Here is a 15,719-nt window from a genome sequence, read left to right as displayed (position 1 = left end):
AAAGAGGTGGGATAATGTGGGATACAAATGCAATAAAATAAATATACAGCAATAACGATTTACCAAGGGTGATTAAAAAATAGAAATAAGAATTTAAAATAATAAAAAAATAAAAATAGTAATGATAATAAAAACATATATCTAGATGACTTCTCTAGTATACAGAGATGCAAAGTTAATGGTCTGTTATTTAAAAGGAAATAGTGGCTCATAAAAAATGTATCAGTTTGATCTTTTTGTTCAGGCCCTTTGGGAACACGCATTCTAGCTGATAAATGACACGTTGCTCTGCTCTCAATAAAGTCAAGTCAATATCGCCACCTTGACTGTTGCTTTTGATAACTTGGAATACAAAAAAAGTTAATGTTATCAATGTTATGTTTTGCATGGATCCAATGTTCTACCAATGGGGCAGTTTTAATCTGTCTCTTAATACAACTGCGGTGTTCAATAATCCTAACCTTAATTTTCCTATTTTTTTGTCAATATATAGCATTTTACAAGGGCACATAATGATGTATACTACATTTTTTGAATTACAATCACTATCAAACTTGAGTTTGTAATGTTTACCAGAGCTGGGATGTATAAAAAGGTCAAGTTGAAGTGAGTGGGCACAGACCGAACAAGAGTTGCAAGGTCTGTGACCGCCATATTTATGAGTTATATTACCTTGTAATGTTGGAAGGGTGGAGGGAACCAGATGATTCCTTGAAAGGGCAAAAGTAGGAGTAATATCTCTGAAGCATGAATGGCGTTTGTACAATATGCCAATGCTTGAGGATAATATTTTTGAAAGTGTGACTCATGGATGAGAACCGAAATGTACATTTCTGGATTTTTCTTGGATTTTGTGCCAGTTTTCAATAATTCTTCTCTTGTCCTAGTATTGTCTTTGTTAAAGCCTTGTGATATGCATTCATTAGGGTACCCACGTTGTCTAAATCTACTTGATAATTCTTTGGAATGTTTATGAAAATCATCTGTATTGGCACACACTCTTTTAAGCCTAAGAAACTGGCAGAAAGGCAAGTTGTTTTTTAAGACCCGATTGTGATAGCTAGAATAATGTAGGTAACAATTCTTGTCTGTAGGCTTCATGTATAAAGATATTGATAGCCAATATTTGTCTTTCTTCACCATAATGTCCACCCTGTGTTTGTTTTAACTCTTCTGTCCAGCAATTTTCAAAGGCACTATGTGGATAGTCCAACCAAACAGAGAAAGGAACAACACAACCTCTGCAAGTCAGGACCACAAAATATAACAGAGGGCCAAAAAAAAGGACTTTTCCCCAATAATATATAAATATTTATTATGGATTCCAGTGACCTGACACAGCTGTGTTTCATTTGTGTGCCAACATTCGGGACACAAATCTTATTAGAACATAAAAATTCTATGCATACGAGGCCATTATATTTTATCTTCAGGTACACAAAAGATCTGCTACTTTGGTGTAATGTTAGATTTTGGGGGGACATTTGAATCATGATGTGCAGAGCCAGTGTGCTCACTGTTTTAGAGTTTGGTATCTCACACTCTTTTGCATAAAGGATTCAAAAAGAGGTTTGGCTGTAGTCTCCTTGAAGGTCCAGGTGGTTACACTGGCATGTTTTAGGGCAAGAGTAGGCAACCTTTATACAACAGAGGGCTGCATGAATGTTAATACTATCACTTGTGGGCCATACACAGAAAATTCACAAGTGTGCCATATAATTCACTGCCAACAAAACTTGATGTGATGACTGAATCAACGTAAATTACTACTTGCTAACACTGTCAAACAAGTCTTGTCCTGTTCTACCCTTAAACTGTTCCACTGACAGCAAAGCTGGTTAATCGTTTGCACTGACCATTTTCTGTGTATACTTCCCACAGTCTCTTGGACCACATAAAATTCAGTAGTGGGCCACAGATTTTCTACCCCTGTTTTAGGGATTATCTTGAAGGAACATCTTTAGCCTTGCATCTGGATATAGTGTTTTTTGAAAGGTGTCTCGCATTTGAAGCTGCTAGTTCATCTTGGCCGTTCATCGTGTAATCTGAATTTAGGTCTTTATGCCCTGGGTTCTTTGCCCTTTAAGCTGTTGAAAAAGGCATTTCTGAAGTAAATTATACTGGTCAAACTTTTTAGTAGCTGTATGTTCAGCAAGGTGAATTTCAGAGTTGTAGGTGCTATTTTGCTGGGAACAATTCTTGCACTTTACAGAAGCTGGTGTATCAGTTTGCGCTGTTCTGTTATTTCAGCTGAAAGGCAGTTTCCAACTTTTCATATTAATCAGTTGATAGTGTTGCCTTCCTTCAGGTGGAAGGATTGTTGAGAGGAGTTTAGTCTCCATCTACTGCATGTGCATAGAGTTTTCATGTATTTGGAAGTAACCAGTGCTTTTCAGAAATCATCTTGGTTCCAGAGGAGATTTGGGGAAATTATAGACCAGTGAGCCTGACATCGGTGCCAAGCAAAATGGTAGAGACTATTATTAAAAACAAAATTACAGAGCATATTCAAAAGTATGGATTAATGAGACAAAGCCCACATGGATTTAGTGAAGAGAAATCTTTCCTCACCAATTACATTTCTTTGATGGGGTGAGCACACGTGGATAAAGATGAGCTGGTCGATATTGTGTATCTGGATTTTCAAAAGGTGTTTGATAAAGTACCTCATGAAAGACTCTATAGGAAATTGGAAAGTCATGGGATAGGAGGTAATGTCCTATTGTGGATTAAAAACTGGTTAAAAGATAGAAAACAGAGAGTAGGGTAAAATGGTCAGTATTCTCAATGGAGAAGGGTAGATAGTGGGATTCCCCAGGGGTCTGTGCTGGGAGCGCTGCTTTTTAATATATTTATAAATGATCTAGTAACTAGTGAGGTAATTAAATTTGCAGACAACACAGTTATTCAAAGTTGTTAAATCGTGAGAGGATTGTGAAAAATTACAAAAGGACCTTACGAGACTGGGCGACTGGGCATCTAAGTGGCAGATGACGTTTAATGTGAGCAAGTGCAAAGTGATGCATGTGGGAAAGGGGAACCCGAATTATAGCTACGTAATGCAAGGTTCCACGTTAGGAGTCACCGACCAGGAAAGGGAACTAGGCTTCATCGTTGATACGTTGAAACCCTCTGCTCAGTGTACGACGGTGGCTAAGAAAGCAAATAGAATGTTAGGTACTATTAGAAAAGGAATGGAAAACAAAAATGAGGACGTTATATTGCCTTTGTATCACTCCATGGTGCGATTGCACCCCGAATATAATGTGTTCAATTCTAGTCGCTGCATGTCAAAAAAGATATAATGAAATTAGAAAAGGTACAGAGAAGGGGATGGGAACATTTCCCTATGAGGAAAGGCTGAAGCGGCTAGGGCTCGTCAGCTTGGAAAAAAGACGGCTGAGGGGATTGCTCAAGAAAAGCATGGTCCTCACTAGAAAGACAAGGTAATGTCACCTGGGACAGATAATCCTGTACCGCATCTTCATCAAAATTCCCCTCATTACTATAAATCTGTTTATAATATTGAACAAAGAACTCCTGAATCTCCACATCAATATAACAAAGGTACAATTGGCTTCCTTAAGCTTCAAAATCATTGTCCCCACCATCCACCTTCTCAAGTGCGGTGCAAGCATCCTACCTGATTTATTACCAAATTCAAAAAATTTCTGTTTAAGAAGGCATCTCAAACTCTACTTTCTCCACCTGTAACCTTTGCAACTCTGAACAACACTGTTTCAACCAATCCAATGCCTCTGAGGAGGTGTGGAGCTGATGTTGCCTCTCTAACTCAGTGTGTGGCAGCGGCTAAGAAAGCAAATGGAATGTTAGGTATTAGGAAAGAATTGGAAAACAAAAATAAAGACATTATAATGCCTTTGTATTGCTCCATGATGCAACTGCACCTCAAATACTGTGTGCATTTCTGGTCACCACATCTCAAAAAAAGATAAAGTGGAATTAGAAAAGGTACAGAGAAGGGCAACGAAAATGATAATGGGACAGCTTCTCTATGAGGAAAGGCTAAATCAGCTAGGGCTCTTCAACTTAGAGAAAAGACGGCTGAGGGGAGATATGATAGAGGTCTATAAAATAATGAGTGGAGTGGAACGGGTAGACGTGAATCACTTGTTTACTCTTTCCAAAAATACTAGGACTAGGGGGCACGCAATGAAGCTACAAAGTAGTAAATTTAAAACGAATCGGATAAAATTTTTCTTTACACAACGTGTAATTAAACTCTGGAATTTGTTGCCAGAGAATGTAGTAAAAGCAGTTAGTGGGGTTTAAAAAGGTTTGGATGGCTTCCTAAAGGAAAAGTCCATAAACCATTATTAAAATGAACTTGGGGAAAATCCACTGCTTACTTCTAGGATATGCAGCATAAAATGTATTGTACTGTTTTGGGATCTCGCCGGGTACTTATGACCTGGATTAGTCACTGTTAGAAACAGGATGCTGGGCTTGATGGACCTTCTGTCTGTCCCAGTATGGCAATACTTATGTACTTGTGTGGTTGTTTCTTTTTGGAGGAGTCAAGGAAGAGACAATTTCCAAAGCTACCGCTGTACATTGGCATAAAACAATTTCTTCAGTATATATTGTCCATGGTCAAGTACCTGCTAAGACTTTCAAGGTGCACTCAACCAGAGGATTGGTGGTTTAATGAGTGGAGTCCTAATTGAGATTTCTAGGGCAGCAATTTGGTCTACCTGCATGCCTTCTCAAAGCACTATAGGCTGTTTTTTCTGAGAAGATGCTGCATTTTGGTGCAGGAGTGCTTAAAGCAGGTGTTTTGAAGATCCTTCCCAGTTTAAGGGCTTCTTTGCTACATCCCACAGGTTCTGGACTGGTCTAGTGGATAAGGAAGGAACACTTTGGTCTTATCTTCTAATTTTCTCTTCTTGAGTCCTACCAGACCAGCTCAAAGGCACACCCTGATGTGTTCTCTGTTCTGTTTTACTCTGGGATGTAGATGTCTCCGGGACTCTTATATATGGTTTTCTAAGTTTGGATTCCCCCCATACAGATGGTTGTGGGGTGGGATATTCCTGTCTGCTTGGTTACAGAAATACTGGTAAGCAGTTGCTGCACAGTGACCTCTATAGGGCAGTGCTCAAAAATCATTATTTTCCATTTCCATCTGCTGGTTAATGAGAATAACAAACTGCTTCTGAACCGATCTGGTAGAACTCAGTGCAAGGAAATTAGCAGGTAAGTCCACATTTTTCATTGTCAGCAATCCTAACGTTTTTCCACCATCTCCATAATGAAGTATTTCATTAGATTACTCTATCTCTTTCATCCTTAGTCAATGACCCTTCATTCCAAAGCTTCCATTCATTTTAAAGATGCCCACCTCCTATGCATTTGTTTATTGGAGGTATTTACATGTATCTATCATATCTCCCTCTCTTTTCTGTCTTCCAGAGTATGCATGTTTAGATCTTTAATTCCCTCCCCTCCCAACATGTGCTATGATGACCACTGTCTATTTTAATAGTTGCCCTCTGGGCAAACTCTTTTCATTATCTTTTTGAAAGAGTGGTCTCCAGAATTGCATACAGTACTCCAATGAGATCGCACCAGAGACTTTTATACAGAAGCGCTATCACCTCTTATTTCATCCTTATGCACCTAAGCATTCTTTCTGCTTTGCTGTCTCCTTTCTACCTGTTTGGTTACATTAAGATAATCAGTATGATCACCCCAAATCCCTCTCTCTTTTGGCACACAGAAGTACTTACTTTCTCTACTGTACTATACTGTATTCCCCCTGTGAAACCAGCACACCTTCGGTGGCTCCTCCTTCCCTCCCCCATGAAATCAGCATCTCTCCCACCGTCTCCTCTGCGAGTCTAGCACCTTTCTGGGTCCCCCTGTTCCCCACAGTCCTTCAAACCTGTCTCCATTGCTGGCTACAGCAGCAATAAACACACACTGCTGCAGCAGATCCTGGAGTCTTAACTTTGCCGCTTTCCACCTCTTCTAATGCCACTTCTGTTTGCAGCGAGGTGGAACGTTGCAGAGGGAAGGCTCTGGGACCACCATAGGCAGTGTGTGTTTATCACTGCTGCAGCCAGCTGTGGAAGCAGGTTTGAAGGACTGTTGGGAAGGGTGGGGGAGTGGGAGAGATGCTGTACTCATGCGGAGGTAGGGAGGGAGGAGAGTAGGGCAGGAGAGATGCTGTACCCACAAGGGGAAAGAAGAGAAGCATGAGATTAATGTCACTGCAAACTTTGTTTAAAAAAATAGAAAATTAGAAAACAGCCAGTGTTACAGCAGGGCTGGGAATTCACTGAATCCTTTGAAAGCCCTGACTTCACACCATCGGAGAGGGTAGTGTCTTCGGTGGCAGAGTTAAATTCTGTCTTCCAGAGGATACTGGTAGAACAGTACACTTACCTCTATTCTATCCCTTCTTTAAGTGTTTCAATGTAAGTATGCAGGTCTGGATGTATGAGTTTTGAGAGTTATTGTGGCTTTTTTCCACGTCGTCTGGGTAGAGTTTGGGCACATCTCACTTGTCTGGACTGGTCAGCTGTGTGTGAAAAGGAAGAGAAAATTTGGACATAACTGTTAATTTTTTTTTTCTTTGAGTCTTTCCAGACCAGTGTAGAATCCATTTATATATTAAAGATACAGTGGTCAAGGGTTGTCAGTATGATTAATTCTGAAAGCTAACAATATAGTGCAGTCCACTTTGAAAGTATTTGTTCCTTTGGTGTTTGGATTTCTCATTCATGGGTTATTGACCATTACATTATATTACTTATATTCCACATCTACCCATAGAGTTCACTGTGGATCACAACAAGAAGCAAACAGACAAACCCTGTGAATTGACAGCAATCAATTAATTCATATAAAGAAAGTTAACATATACTAATTATAAAACTTCTTAAAAAAAGAAAAGCTTTTAGAGCTTTCCTAAAAACAGATACAGTAAGCTCTGAATTTTTCTCAATTGTGTAGGAAGAACGTTCCATAACAAAGGGGCCTGATACATAAGGCTAGCAGAATAAATGTTTTTATTTTTCAATTTGATAGGACTGGGATAGTGAAGTAGTAAATTATCTCGAAGGCCTCTATCTTTGTTAGCCATTTGAACCCAACCTAGCAAATATTCTGGAGTGGTGCTGGGCCATCACTGGCTTTGCCTTTCGGTCTCGCCACAGCTCCAAGAACGTTTATCAAGGTTATGGTATTGGTGGCAGCCTTCCTTTGGCGCAAGGGATTCAGAGATCTCTGTATCTCGATGACACGCTCATTCGTGCGTCATCCTATTCAGAAAGTGTGGTGGCGAAAGACAAAGTTCTTCATCTTCTGTGGCCATTGGGTTGGGTGATCAATTTCAAGAAGAGCAGACTAATTCCATCGTAGATGCTGTAGTATCTTGCCATTCTATTTGATACAGCATGGGAGAGGATCATCCTCCCAGAATGCAGGAGGTTGAATCTTGTTCAATGGATTCATCTTCTACTCATTTAAGGCAGGCCCAGGGTCCGGGACTATGTCCAGGTTCTGGGGTCAATGATGGCAGCGATAGAAGTGGTGCCATGGGCAAGGGCTTATATGTGGCCATTACAGGAATCTCTTCTCAGCCACTGATCTCCAATGTCACAAAAGTACGACTTTTATCTTCCTTAGATACTGGTTGCCAGATAGAGTATGCAGTGGTGGTTGTTGCCCAGGAATTTGACTGTCGGAGCTCCCTTTCTGATAACAATGGGAGGTGGAGACAACTGATGCAAGCAAGTCGGGTTAGGGAGCTCATTATGAGTTTCATCTGGCACAGGGCACCTGAACAGGAATCTCTGTGGTCAATAAATTGCTTGGAATTCAGAGCAGTGCAGAATGCCTTACATGACTTTGCTCACTTTCTGGCAGGGGCCCCGGTTTGAGTTTTCTCTGACAATGCAACATCAGTGGCTTAAATCAACAAGGCAGGACACGCAGTCCGATGGCGGTGGAGTCAGACTTATTCATGAGTTGGGCAGAGAAAAATCTCCTTTTGTCAGCAGCTCACATTGCGGGGTCCTTGAATGTGGAGAGAATGTAAACAATTGAGCCATGGGTTTCAGCTGATAGTGGACTGATGGGGTTCTCCCCTTGTTGATGACAAAAAGAAATGCCAAAGTGCCCAACCTCTTCAGCTGTTGGAAAGAATCGGGGATTGATACCATAATGTAGCCCTGCATGGAGACACATCTACTGTATGTCTTCTCTTCTTGGCCCTTAGTTGCACAGTGGTCAAATAATGCTCATTGCCCCGGAGGCCATAGTATGCGGACCCAATTTGACTGCTGAGAAGGGGTACTCTCCATCTTCTGCAGGTACAGGTCTATAGAAGCAAGGTCTGGTGCACATGGAGGATTTGTGTCCCTTTTGGTCTTATGGCTTGGCAACAGCTCAGATGAGACAAATAGGTTATTCTGATTCAGTTATTGCTTCAGGCTCTGAAATGTACTATATCCATGGCATATGCGAGGGTGTAGAGGACATTTGAGGACTAGTGTTCTGAACATCTCCCTTCTCTGCTTAGATCATGCACATCCTAGTGTTTCTCCAAGTAGGTCTTCAGAAGAATTGATATTGGGTTCTCTAAAAGTTCACATTGTGGCTTTGGCTTGTTTCAGGGGCCAACTTCAGAAGACTTCTCTTACAGCTCACCTAGATATCATTCGATTCTTGTGGGGAGCATGCCTTTGGCGGCCTCCCTTTCATACACTAGAGTGGAACCTTAATTTAGTCCTTCAGAAGCCACTCTAGAAGGACTCCTTGAAAGATCTTACACTAAAGACAACATTCTTGGTGGCTGTTGGCATTGGTACATTGGGTTTCAGAACTTCAGGCTTTCTCTTTTCAGGATCCCTTTTTTCGCTTTTCAGAGGCGGAGGGCTCCCTGTGCACTGTTCATTTCTTCTGAATGTGGTATCAGCATTTCATCTCAACCAATCTGTGGAGCTTCTGTCCTTTCGCAGAGAGAATGAAGAGGCTCGCTGTTCTTCCTCGAAGCTTCTCGATGTACGTAGAATCCTCATTGGATATCTGGAAGTTACAAATGAATTTTGCTAATCGGACAGACTGTGCTTTTATGTAAACAGAGGCGTGGCCTCGTGGCTTCCAAGCCCACATTTTCTAACTGGCTGAAGGAAAGACTTTTATTTTATTTATTGCATTTGTACCCCATATTTTCCCACCTATTAGCAGGCTCAATGTGGCTTACATAGTACCGTCAAAGGTGTTTGCCCAGTCAGTGGATAACAAATATAAATTGTATAGTGATCGTATAAGTGGAGGGTCGAAATGGATGAAGATTGTGTGTTGTCCTGTGCGATCATAGTCATGCTGTGTTGATAGGTGAAGAGGGTTACGTGGGGTCATTGGGGTAGGCCTTTTTGAAGAGGATGGTTTTTAGTGATTTCCTAAAGTTCAAGTGGTCGTGGATTGTTTTCAAAGCTTTTGGGAGCCCATTCCATAGTTTTGCGCTTATGTAAGAGAAGCCGGCTGCATAAGTTGTTTTGTATTTCAGTCCTTTGCAATTTGGGTAGTATAGGTTTAGGTAGGATCTTGATGATCTGACTTTGTTTCTTATTGGTAAGTCTATGAGGTCTGTTATGTATTCTGGGACTACGCCGTATATGATTTTGTGGACTAAGGTGCAGATTTTGAAGATGATCCGTTCTTTGATTGGGAGCCAATGCAACTTTTCTCGGAGGGGTTTGGTGCTTTCGAAGCGTGTTTTGCTGAATATCAGCCTGGCTGCTGTATCATGTCAGCTTAGTTGCTTTGCAGGGAAGCAGGCTCCTCAGGCCTTGCGGACTCATTCTACAAGGAGTATAGTGACATCCTGGGTGGAGATTCCCTTACTGTCTTGGGCAGATATTTGCAAGGTGGTGACGTGGTCGACACCGCATACTTTTGCCAAATACTACAGGGTGGACATTGCGGCATGCTTGGAAGCCAGTTTTGGGGCTTCTGTCCTCACAGGCAGCAATGCCAGGATCTCACCCACTCTAAGGATGGCTTTTGAACATCCCACAGGTTCTGGCATAGCGGGAAGCTACGTAATGGAAGGAGAAATTAAGTCTTGCCTGATAATTTTCTTTCCACTAGTCCTTCCCACTATTCCAGAGGCTCGTCTGAGCTTTTTTAGATGTTTAGTCGATGGGAAGTAATGGGTTAAATGACGACTCATCTTGCATAGTGCTTCCTGCGTATGTCTTTTTCTCCACAAGTTGTCCAGAGATGAGAGGTCCACACGTTTGCTCATCCAGTTAGTGATAGGTTAGCAAGTTGTTTAAGATGATTGTGCTTTGTTCCGAGTTTCTCCTTACTGCTTTACTAGATAAATACTGAGGTTCTAGACTGGATGCCAAGAAAGAGATGTCTCAGCTCAGTTTTCAGTTCTCTATCTCCACCTTCTGGTTGATGGACACAATTATCCCACATGTTCTGGAATAGTGGGAAGGACTAATGGAAAGAAAATTATCAGGTAAGACCTAATTTCTCCTTAACGGGTAAGTCCAAATTTCCCCTTAGTGTAGGTGGGTTTAAAAAAAATTTGGACAACCTCCAGGAGGAAATGTCCATAAACCATTCAGGTAGACCTGGTGAAAACCACTGCTTATCCTTGGGGATAAGTAGTATAGAACCTTATTACTTTTTGGGGATCCGACCAGTTACTTGTGACCTGTATTGGCCACTGTTGATGGCCCTTTGATCCTACCCAGTATGGCAATTCTTAAGTTCTTAGGAAGTTGGCTCTTTAGCTATATTTTTGGTTGCCTCCCTTCTGGCAGACCCCCAGATTCAGAAACATTCTCTAAGGTAAATCTTCACCAAGAAGAATTGCACAGCTGCAATATTAAGTTCATTTCACTAATTTACATCCAAGTACTGTCTACATTTGGACTTCTGACACAACAGAAAGTTTGGTGGTGGGTGTACAAGTCTCCTAAGACCTGTTACCTGAAAGTCTCAGTATGTTGCAGTTAACCTTGACATACCAGCACACCTGAAGTCTCTTTCTTTTCTGATATTTTCTTTATTGAATAACACAACAATGTACTCAGTCATCAGCTCAGAAGGATTGCTTCATGGCACAGAGACTTCGTGATTCTGACAGTTGCTTCAGTGGATGGAGACAGAAATCTGAGAAAGCCAGCTTTGCTGAACAGATGGAAAAAACACAGCTGGGTTTACAGGAGAGGATCAGAGCTGGTCTGCTGGAAATGTTATATCTTAACATAAAGATATGTCCAAGGTAAGAAAAACAAGTTCTCTTCAGAGCGTTTAACAGGACATGAGCTGACTGAAAGTAAAATGGAGACAGAATCATAGAGAGGGAGAAAGAGAGAGGGCCAGAAAGTAGGGCGCACACAAGCCCAGAGGAGAAGGTAAAGACCAATAGAAACAGAGTTTGTCAATGAGGTGGCAAGAGTGCTTGCATTACCATAAACTATACTACACACAATACCTAGCTCACATGACCTAGCAGTGAAATAATAACAAACATTAACCCATTCCAGGGTTCCACTGTAACTTAGGCAAGGCTGTCAAAAGACAGAACAGTGGGTCCTTCAAGATCCTTTGACTCCATCCACTGAGGCCCTTAAATTTTTTTCTGTCATCTTTCTTTGCAAAGAGAAAAATAAGTAAAACCATAAATGTGCCTTGTAGCAGGCTTTTTTCTTATTTTCCTTTTGTTTAAAGACAGCTATTAGCAAGAGTTTTGTGCTGTTTGAATTCTATATCCTTTGTCCTCTGAAAACAGAGTTGCTTACTTGTATCAAGTATTCGCCAAGGATGGTGGGCGTTGTTCATCTCAGGAAGGGTATGTGTGGAAAATTCCACATCCTATATGATAATTCTCACCTCTAACAGGATGTGCCTGGGACCGTGCCTGCCGGAAGTGGTCTGCTAGGCAGGCAAGCACTGACCTCAGTGACATCAATGACAGACAATTTGGCAAAGCAAAACAATCTGAGTGCTGGCCATTAGGACACAGGGTTGATAGGAGAGTTTTAAAAGACTGAAGGAAACGAAAGTGTTAAACTGGAGAAGGGGGGGGGGGGGGAGTTGTGAATGACTGAAAGACATGCAAATTTGGGACAGGAAAACAATCTCAATGCTGGCCATTAGCACACAGGGTACATAGGAGAGTTTTAAAAGACTGAAAGAACCAAAAGTGTTAAGGGGGGGGGGGGGGGGGGCAAGTTCAGAATGAATGAAAGAAATGGAAATTTCCATATCATCATGCTGATCAATCCATAGACTGGTGGGTTGTGTCCATCTACCAGCAGGTGGAGATAGAGAGCAAACTTTTGCCTCCCTATATGTGGTCATGTGCTGCCGGAAACTCCTCAGTATGTTCTCTATCTCAGCAGGTGGTGGTCACACACAGCAGCAGCTCTGGCTAGGCCTCCAAGCCTAATTTTTAGGTTTTGTTGAGTGCCTGGGGTTGAGGGCTCTTCTTGAGCAAGTGCAAACCTGGTGGCGCCAGGTCCCTCCTTTTCTCCCCCCTCCCGCTGGCTCCGTTAAAAAAAAAAAAAATTTTGAACGTCCTTAAAGGCGTTTATTTCGACGTTTATTTAAACGTTTATTGCAGCTACTCACTGGGACACCAGGTCGTTACAGCTCGGAGCGGAAAGCAGGTAATTTTTACCTTTTTATAGCGGGCAGGGAGTTCCCCGATTGATCTCCACGTGGCATATGGCGTCGGAGGGCGAGGGCGCAAAGAGTCGCTCCCCGGATCGCTTGGGCGCTTCTAGAGGGGATGCGGGGGTTTTAAAGTCTGATTCGCCCTTGTTGGGTGACAGTTTCGTGACCGATGAGTGTCCCGGTCCTTCCTCCGGCGTGGCGGTTTTTCCCGCCATAAACGCCCATCCCCCGCTGCTCGCCTCCGCCATCTTGGCCGGCCACGCGGCTCGGACGGCTTCTTCTTGGGCCGCCCTTGAGGTAGGAGACATTAATGCCATGAACGCCCTTAATTTGGGCGACGGCACAAAAGCGGCTAAAGTTAAGCGCCGTTCTTCCCGCGCGGCTCCTTCACGGAGTGTCGCCCCGGACGCCATCTTGGATGCGCAGCATGTCTCTCCCCCGCTCTTGGGAGCGCCGGTTGAGGGTGCGTCTAGGGCTGTTGCCCAGGCTGCGGAAGTGCACAGTCTGGGGGGTTTCTCCCCCGAGTTTGTTTTGCTGCTGCATCAGGCCTTCCTTATGTAGAACGCTGCCCCTGCTCCCTCGTCTGGTAAAGAGGTTGAGGTCCCCGGAGGTAAACGCCCTCGGGTTGATTCCCAGGCCTTGGAGGACTTTGTCTCCTCCGATGTAGATGAGGGCAGCGTATCTGAGTTCTCCCAACGGTCCTTTGCGGATTCCTTGGAGGAGACGGATCCCCGCTCGGTTGGAGCGGATGACCCCTCTGCAGCGCGGCTTTTTAGCTCAGAGGATTTGCCCAACCTGTTAGTGCAGGCCATGGGCATTTTGAAGATTTCCTCTCCGGAGGACGTCTCTCCCTCAGCCCCTATTGGCTCTGCCATTATGCTGGGGACGAAGCGCCCGCCTAGAACCTTCCACGTGCATGATGCCATGCACACCTTAATTTCGGCTCAATGGGATGTCCCGGAAGCGAGCCTTAAAGTGGCTAGGGCTATGTCCCGCCTCTATCCTTTGCCTGAAAGTGAACGTGAGGCCTATCTGTGGCCTACCGTGGATTCTTTAATCACTGCGATGACTAAGAAAACGGAACACAATCTGAATGCCGAGCATTTCTACACAGGGTAGATAGGACACTTTTTACAAAAAAATGAAGGACGTGAAAGTATTACATCTTGGGGGAGGGGTGAGAAGGAAAGCGGTGGGGTATCCGGATACTGGGCGTTAGGGCCACAGGGGTACATAGACTTTTGAAAGTCTTAAGGAACCCAAAGTGTGGGAAGGAGGAGGAAAAGGAGGGGAGGGAACGGAACGGGGTGAGGGGCATTAGGAACACGGGAGGGGGCCCTGTCACACACTCATTCTCACACACACACTGTCACAGAGACAGTCTCACTCTGGCTCTCTCTCTCTCAAACATACACACTCCCAGGAAAACCTTGCTAGCGCCCGTTTCATTCGTTCCAGAAATGGGCCTTTTTTTACTAGTTTTACTATAAGTCTTTTCCAGAACTTCTGTACGACTGTCAGCACCTTGAGATGATATCCATTTATGTGGTTGATAATTCTGCTATTTTGGAAATAGCTGGTTACTGGTAAGCAGCCTTATTTTCTTGGTTCAGAGGTATAACCACTTATATTACTTGATCTGATTTCATGTCCAAAATAGTTTGGTCTGTAATTAATGTGCAGTTGATACCTTTGTGTGGGGTTTTATGCCTGGTTTTCTAGTATATTTTTATTTGTATATATTGTATATTTTTGTTACATTTTTATTTTGCTTTAGACCAATTTGGACAGCTTTGTTGGGTAGATGATACAACTGTTTTAATTTTTTTTTTTTAATTTTATGTTTGAACTTCTGGTGTAATCTTGCTGAAATATCTCTTAGGTAAATGCAAAAACTGTACTTTCCATATCTAATTTCTAAAGACATATTTAACTATAATGTATAGGAATGTTTTATGGTGCTTCAGTCTTGGTTCTTGTACATCGGTCATTCCTAAGCTGTCCTCTGAGATACTCAGCCAGACAGGTTTTCAGGATTCCCAAGTGAATATGTATGAGTTAAATTTGCATGTATTAGAGGTACTCCATTCATATTTATCTCATGTATATTTATTGCCTCTAAATATAAGATCACTGCCTATTAACAATGATTAATCTCTACACTGTTTTCTCTTAACTCATTGTACATCAACTTAAATTATTCACAGAAATGCCTTTATTCACTTAATAGAAAATCTGTTTGTAGGTTTAGTCTCCTGATGGCGCACATTTTGTGAAACATGCAGTCACGTAGAGACCAATGGAATCTGCTGTAGAACATTCAAAAGTCCCAACTGGAACCGATCAGGAGGGATTTTTGCCAGCTGTGAAGACATTGGAAGTCATAAAGTTTTAAACCTTTCTCCCTTTTTGAAGTGGAATATCTGCCAGAGGTGGAGCATAGCTCCTCAGACAGCAGAATAATAATAGCAGGATGCGTAGAGTCAGCGATTGAGGTCATTTCAATACACAATTTAAAGAGACATTGTCAGACTGAGTCGCTGGTACTCCTAAAGGATTGTAGCTTGGACAACCAACTGACAATACAGATTTTATAGTTGGATATTCAGAGAGGTTGGGGTAGATTTAAGTGGTAATGCACAATATTGGGCAAATTTGAACTCGGCTCAGGTATCTGGTGGGCTTGTTTTAAATGTATGTCTTTTGTAGATTTTCTATTAAATGAATAAAGGTATTTTTGTGAATAATTTAAGGTTGATGTATTTAAGAGAAAATAATGTATATTCATTGTGGATACCCTGAAGACCCAAGTGGCTGGGGGTCCCCTAGGGCAGTTTGGGAACAACATTGAATTATTTTGCTGGTTCAGACTGAGCACCATTGAAATAAAAACAAATGCTTTTGAATGTAGGTGAAACTGGCTATTTGCCTTTACTTTACCTTTAATACTATAGGCACAGTCTGTTCTTCAATGTGATATTCATAGATAAGCTGGATAGCTTGCTCTTTTCTGTTTCTCTATTTACTTTTCTCAGATGATCCAGTATATA

The 15,719-nt window shown here is 42.3% G+C and overlaps 1 protein-coding gene across 1 annotated transcript in view; it reads left to right on the top strand.

Moving 5' to 3' along the window:
- KNL1 (kinetochore scaffold 1) overlaps positions 1 to 15,719 on the top strand; it is a 305,881-nt gene that overhangs the window by 147,721 nt on the left and 142,441 nt on the right. The window lies entirely within an intron of this gene.

This window comes from Microcaecilia unicolor, chromosome 9 (assembly GCF_901765095.1).
Source record: "Microcaecilia unicolor chromosome 9, aMicUni1.1, whole genome shotgun sequence".
Taxonomy (NCBI): Eukaryota; Metazoa; Chordata; class Amphibia; order Gymnophiona; family Siphonopidae; genus Microcaecilia; species Microcaecilia unicolor.
The sequence above is the reverse complement of the archived record's forward strand: the minus strand, read 5'-3'. Positions and strand labels throughout refer to the sequence as shown.